This window comes from Struthio camelus, chromosome 31 (genome assembly GCF_040807025.1).
Source record: "Struthio camelus isolate bStrCam1 chromosome 31, bStrCam1.hap1, whole genome shotgun sequence".
NCBI classification, from domain to species: domain Eukaryota; kingdom Metazoa; phylum Chordata; class Aves; order Struthioniformes; family Struthionidae; genus Struthio; species Struthio camelus.
The window spans coordinates 3,008,860-3,015,818 of NC_090972.1; the positions used below are offsets into that span (position 1 = coordinate 3,008,860).

Genomic DNA, 6,959 nt, shown 5'->3' on the forward strand with positions numbered 1-6,959 from the left:
CTGCTGCACGACAAAGGGGCTGAGAGGGACTGGCCCGCAATGTCACCATCTGGGAGGTGGCATGTACACCTAGGCAAAGGGAAGACTTTCCTTTTTGCCCATCTCTCTCTCTCTCCTTGCTTCCTTCTGTAGGAGGATCATGGTGACGCTCCTTGTTTCTCCAGCTGTCTGGGCTGCTTGTGTTTCTGTTTTCAGGATCTGTGGGGATAATGGGAGTGGGGTGCAGCTGCAGTTCAGCTACTGACCCTGGGGTTCCTTCCAGGGAGGCATCTTCATGGTAGTGAGATGCCCAACCGCCTTTCTAAGCAGTGGAGCTCTGGGCAATGCAGTGCATGGGGCTGGGGAATGAGCCCCCTCCCTCCTGAGGAGACCCACCTTCAGGACACCTGACTTCTTCCCTGGGGTGTCCTGGCAGGCTGTGAGCAGCACTCCAGAGCAGCACAGCTCTCCTGCAGGGTCCTTCTGATAGCTGGCAGTCTTTGGTTTGGTCATCTGAGTCAGGAGCCCTTCCCAACCCTCTCTAACAGTCTCTCCCCATCTGGACTAAGAAAGAGAGAGGACTTCAGAGGTCTGCACTTGGAAACTGGTCTCCTCTGTTCTCAGCACAGTCTAGATTCTTTTTCAGAGGAATATGTGAGTGCAATCATCCTCTAGCTGAGAGAGGGGCAAGCACAGGGCAGCTGGCAACAAGACTAATGAGCAGACCAGCTCTGCTGAGGCTGCACTAGGTGACAGGGAGCCTTTTTGCCTCTAATGACTCACTAGTGCTCACATGGAGAGCAAGAGAAAAGTCAAAGATTTCTACCGTTGAAAACACCATGTGATGGAGGCATCTGAAAACTAAAGAAGTGTCCAGCTAGACTCATCTGCTGCCCCTCGTTTCCTGGAGAGCAGGGTGTGAAAATGCTGAACCTTCACCTATGGAAGGTTAGGGTGTCTCACCCTCTGTTATCCATATAGAGCCTGGAAAAATAGTGCACCTGGTAAATTGGTGTGAGGTCAGGGACAAAGCCCTCTGCAAGGGGTTGGGCCACCTGTGCCTTCCCTTGCCTTGAAAGAGGGCTGATGGTGATTGATTCCAACACAGACAAATCTGCCCAAGAGGGGAAAGGAGGAGATCAATCCCTTCCTCTTTCCTCTAAGGAGCACCTGGGCATGCTGCGTATTTCATCTTTCGTGGTGGTAAATGAGATTATACGCACTGGGTCACTGGACTAACTCCCCTTCACTCAACTCAGGGCCTCCATCCCCAGGAACTGCCACCTCCATGTAGTCACAGCTATAGAGCAGGACTAAATCCTCTGTTGCCCACGGGCAGAGGTCGCTGATCCTCATGGTGCACACAAACTGGAGTTCAAGCTAGGGAACTGACAGAAGGTCCTCTAGAGATGGAAAGGCAATGTGGAGGGTTTCTGTATGCAATGGAATGTACTTTGCTCAAGAAAGTCCATCTTAGCTTCTCAATACCTTTTCCTCCACAGACAGTCCCCCGTGGCCAGAGGGAGGAAATGTCCAACAGCAGCTTCCTCACTGAGTTCCTCCTCCTGGCATTTGCAGACAAACGGGAACTGCAGCTCTTGCACTTCTCCCTCTTCCTGGGCATCTACCTGGCTGCCCTCTTGGGCAACATCCTCATCATCTCAGCCAGAGCCTGCAACCACCACCTACACACCCCCATGTACTTCTTCCTTCTCAAGCTCTCCATCCTGGACTTTGGCTCCATCTCCACCACTGTCCCCACATCCATGGCCCATTCCCTCAGGGACACCAGGGCCATTTCCTACTCAGGATGTGCTGCCCAAGTCTTTTTTCTCTTCTTCTTCATTGGAGCAGAATATTTTCTTCTCACTCTCATGGCCTATATTGCCATCTGCAAAACCCCTGCACTATGGGAGCCTCCTGGGCAGCAGAGCTTGTGTCAAAATGGCTGCAGCTGCCTGGGGCAGTGGCTTTCTCTCTGCGGTGCTGCACACTGCAAACACATTTTCACTCCCACTCTGTGACGGTAATATTGTGGACCAGTTCTTCTGTGAAGTTCCCCAGCTCCTCCGGCTCTCCTGCTCTGACTCCTACCTCAGGCAAAGCTGCGGTTACTGTGGTTAGTGTCTGTGTAGCTTGTGGGGGTTCTGTGTTCGTTGTTCTGGCCTACGTGCAGATCTTGACGGCTGTGCTGAGGATTCCCTGTGAGCAGGGCCAGCACAAAGCCTTTTCCATGTGCCTCCCTCACCTGGCTGTGGTCTCCTTGTTTGTCAGCACGGGCATGTTTGCCTACCTGAAGCCCCCATCCATGTCCTGCCCAGCTCTGGATCTGGTGGTGGCCGTTCTGTACTCAGTGGTGCCTCCAGCAGTGAACCCTCTCATCTAGGGCATGAGGAACAGGAAGCTCAAAGAGGCTGTGTGGAAACTGATTGACTTGACATTTTTCAGCAACAAGAAACTGCCCATCTTCTTCTGCCAATGACTCCCAGCATCTCATGAGAGACCAGGCCTGGTCATGATTCCTCTTTTTTTCCTTTTTTTGTAGGGGAGGGGGCTTTTTTTTTTTTTTTGCCAGTGTTAGTTTCATCCAGAAAGAAATGTTGTTATCCCTCTCACTTCTACTTAAGCATCTACCTGTTTGTGTGCCCCATTTGTGTAAATGGAGGAACTAGGCTCCTAGGGTAATTAAACAAAGGAAAGGAACCTGCAGCAACTCTCTTTGTCTCAGGTGTTTTCTCTGGATAACTTCTCTGGTAAGCTCACTCAGTGGTGCATGTGTGCAGAGGACAAGGAGAGCAGAAGATTCTGGGTGGGGGAGAGCGACTAAAATGCCATCTCCTTAGTGTGGTGCCTGAACACTGAGCTCTTCTTCCAAAGCTAGAGTCACAAATCTGGCCAAGAAATGCTATCCCAAAAGGGCTTGTTGCTTTCTGGGGTTCTCCATGGGCTCAGGGTGATGCGATCTGAGTCCCAGTGTTAACAGGTTACGCACTTAAGGACTGGCTTCCTTTACCAGCTTGTACACATGATTCCATCTTTTGTGCAATATGAAGGATGGTAGCTTGGGGATCCCTCAGCTGGCAAGCCTGAGTCTTGAGGCGCACACTTGCAGAGCTGCATAGAACCACCCACTCCCAAGGAAGGACTGTTTGATCTGTAGTACGGAAAAAAGGCATCCAAAAAGATCTTGAGCATCTCTGAATTGCTGCTGGGGTAGGGAAGAGAAGACGCCATCCATTACAGATGAAACAGCCATTCCGGGGATGTAAGGAGGGTGAGATAATCTCAGAATGGGAGATAGCTACTCCAAGGGTCATCTTTCCAAGCCTTGCACGAAGGGAGGAGTGCAGGAAGGAGGAGTGTGTGAGGTGGACCACGCTACACAGCCAAGCCGTGGTATTAGGAACTCTGAATATGATAATATCAGCAATGATTGGTTAAACACAATAGGGTTATTCCCTCCCAGGAAAACTCTAATAGCTTTGCAACTGTGGGCTAATGTATACACAACCAGGCAATTCCTGGCCTGGGGAAAAGGGGAAATCCCCAAGAGAGGCTGAAGACATTGTCCTGCAGAATGGCACACCTGCTTGCACACTATCCAGGGCCAGCTATGATGTAGACTGAATGTCGAAGCTCAGCTACTGGAGGGATCCACATTGTACCTATGCGTGCATATACATATTTATACACACACTTTACATATATATATATGTACGTACATACATACATACATACATACATACATACACACACATATATATATATATTTCCTGCTAACAGACCTTCATCCTGATCAGCCAGAAGGGAACAGGATGAATGCTGTTCGTGCGAGTGCTGAGTATATCCGCCTGCGTTGACCTGGGTGGCCAGCCAAGCAGACATTGAGTACAGGGTGAGCTGCCTGTGGGGAAAGGAGGCTCAGCCTCGCTGCTGCAGACTGGGCAGCCACGGCTGCAGTCACCACTGCCAGGCGGGCTGGGGGAATGCAGCTCCTAGAGACAGCTGCAGAAAGCCCTAGCAATGCAGAAGGAAGGAGGTGAGACCTGGAGCCAGCTGGATCGGGCAACCCCTCACAGGCAGGATTTGAATCCCTGAGTGCAGTGCACCAAGCTTAGCAGCCCCCTGGCTTTTCCGTGGAGACACAACCTCAGCACAGTGCTGCAGTTTACGATTGGGTTTCCAGAGCAGAAACGGACAAGCTTTGAGAGCTCTTTCTGTAGGAGATGGGATGCCAACAAGTTTCCTGTCTCCAGGGCTGCCTCCAGTTCCCTCTTCCAGATAATTCCCAGCTTACCCAGTTGAGCAAATTCAGGTTCTTTCCCATGCTTATTCCTACACATTGATGCCCACTTTTTCAAGCTCTTTTACCCTCGTTTCCTACTTTCCTGTGGTTTTGGTTTTTGTAAAGCGTGGAGGAAGAAGGAAGAGGAGCACCAGAGCCTGAACAGGGCCTTCAGCCCTGGCCCCTCACGTTCAGAGACTGATGCTCTCCCACGTGAGCATCCAGATCCTTTGGAGGTGCTTGGCCTCAGGCAGGAGATGGCAGCAGAGATTGCAGCTCAAGGCAGGGCTTTGGGGTAGGACTGACAGCTGGAGGCTATACCAGGCTAGGCAGGTAATTTGGATGTTGGTATTTGAAGAAAACTCACCTGGAGACAGGCTTCCACCTGGCAGGCTTATTGCCAACAGTTTTGTTCAGGTGGGATGTTGACTCACTCCAGGTTTTGAATTCCCCTGGAGGAAAATACATAGATGGTTAGAAGGCAAGTGCTATCTCCTCCTGGGAACTGAGCCCAACTGGGAAAGTGGGAGGGCCAAATCCTGACTGCTCTACCGTTGAGGTGGAGTTCTTGGAGGGGGCTTTGGATGTGCCTAAGCCGAGGACACACATCTGACCCTTTGGCAGGGTGCTCAGAGTATGAGTAGGATGTACTGCTGACAGCACAGAGGTGGCTCTGGTGGCTCTGGTGTGGGGCACAGCTGCTCCAAGCAGCTCCCTATTACTGAACCCATGCCACAATTTTGGTCCCCCTAAGCTGCTCCCTGTTGTTCCTCCCATGACGTGGGGTTAGTCCCCCTGAGCTGCTCCCTATTCCTCACCCCATTTCTTGGCGTCAGTCCCCCTCGGCTGCTTCCTACTCCTCATCCCATGCCACAGTTTTGCTCCCTCCAAGCTGCTCCCTATTGCTCACCCTGTGCCACATTGCCAGAGGGAGAAGTCAGAGCCCTTTTCCCATCGGGGCATGCAGAGAGGGGCTGGGAGGTGACAGGATGGGTGGCCATAGTAAGGCCTCCTCCCAGCCAAGGGTGGGTGAGAGTCTCTGCAAACACCTTCTAAGCAGGGCCACAGCCCTGCGAGGGGGACGCTGACGGCCCTTCCTGACTTCCCCCAGGACCACTTTTGGGTCACTGGGGTCTGTCCATGCTCTAAAGCCCCTTGGCCAGGAGGAGCATAGGACAGAGCATAGGACAGAGTGATTAGTAAAAGAGGGGTGGCAAGCCAGACTTTGACAGACGCCACCAGACTATCTCGGTCTGGGTGGCTTCAGTATTTATTTATTTATTTATTTACTTTTTTACCTGCAGAAAATTATGCCCATTTAGTTGCTTTGAAATCCGTTTCAGAGCATTTTTCTGAGTTTCTATACACACCATTGCCCCCACCCCTCCATAGCCTGCTCTTGAGCAGAGTTTGATCACATTGCTTGTATTCTCACCAGATACCTTTCCAAATGTTCTCTTCTGCTCTGGAAATTGTGTTTCAAAGCAGCTTGGAGAGAGGATGTCACCAGATGTCCCTCAGCACCCTGGCTGTTGTCTGTGCTTGTATCACCCTGAGGCCTGTGACCCTCAAACCACCATGAAGGATGTTTCCAAAGCAACTCGGAAAGTTTTAGCTGGTTTGCTTTTCAGTGCCTTGAAAGATGGTGAAAGACCAGTCCTACCACTTGTCTTTGCTATAACACTACTCATAGCCCAGGATGAGCAGTTCCTAAATATCAGCTTTGGTGGTGCCACCACTTTAGATGCCCTTGCCTGAGTCCTTCCACCTGTCTGGTTCATATTCAAGCATCACCTCCTCCGGGCTCAAGGTCGGTGCATCCCTCTGAGTAGGAAGTCCAGCAAAGCGGGCAGGAGACCTGCATGGATGAGCAAGGAGCTCCTGGCAAAACTCCAACAGCAGAAGGAAGTCTACAGAAAGTCGAAAAGGGGACAGGCCACTTGGGAGGAATACAGGGACGTTGTCAGAGTGTGCAGGGATGCGACAAGGAAGGCCAAGGCCCATTTGGAATCAAATCTGGCAAGGGATGTCAAGGACAACAAGAAGGGCTTCTACAAATACACCTATAGCAAAAGGAAGATGAGGGAAAAAGCAAAAGGAAGACGAGGGAAAACGTGGGCCCACTGCTGAATGGGGGCAGGTGCCCTGGTGACGAAGACTACAGAGAAGGCAGAGTTATTGAATGCTGCCTTTGCTTCAGCCTTGACTGCTAAGGCCAGTCCTCAGGAATTCCAGACCCTGGGGACAAGAGAGAAAGTCTGGAGAAAGGAAGACTCTCCCTTGGTGGAGGAGGATCAGGTTAGAAATCTTTTGTCCAAACTTGACATCCATAAATCCATGGGCCCTGATGGCATGCACCCACGAGTGCTGAGGGAGCTGGCGGATGTTATCGCTAGGCCACTCTCCATCATCTTTGAAAAGTCCTGGAGATCGGGAGAGGTGCCTGAGTCCTGGAAGAAAGCCAGCATCACCCCAGTCTTCCAAAAGGGCAAGAAGGAGGAGCCAGGAAACTACAGGCCTGTCAGCCTCACCTCCATCCCTGGAAAGGGGATGGAACAGCTCCTCCTGGAGGTCATCACTAAGCATGTGGAGGACAAGAAGGTGATCAGGAGTAGTCAGCAGGGATTCACCAAAGGGAAATCATGCTTGACCAGTCTGATAGCCTTCTAGGATGGAATGAGTGGCTGGGTAGATG

At 51.4% G+C, this 6,959-nt stretch overlaps 1 pseudogene; it reads left to right on the forward strand.

The window, feature by feature from the left end:
* The first annotated feature begins 1,508 nt into the window (after positions 1 to 1,508).
* Positions 1,509 to 2,461, forward strand: LOC138063002 (olfactory receptor 14A16-like; annotated as a pseudogene).
* Positions 2,462 to 6,959: the final 4,498 nt, after the last annotated feature.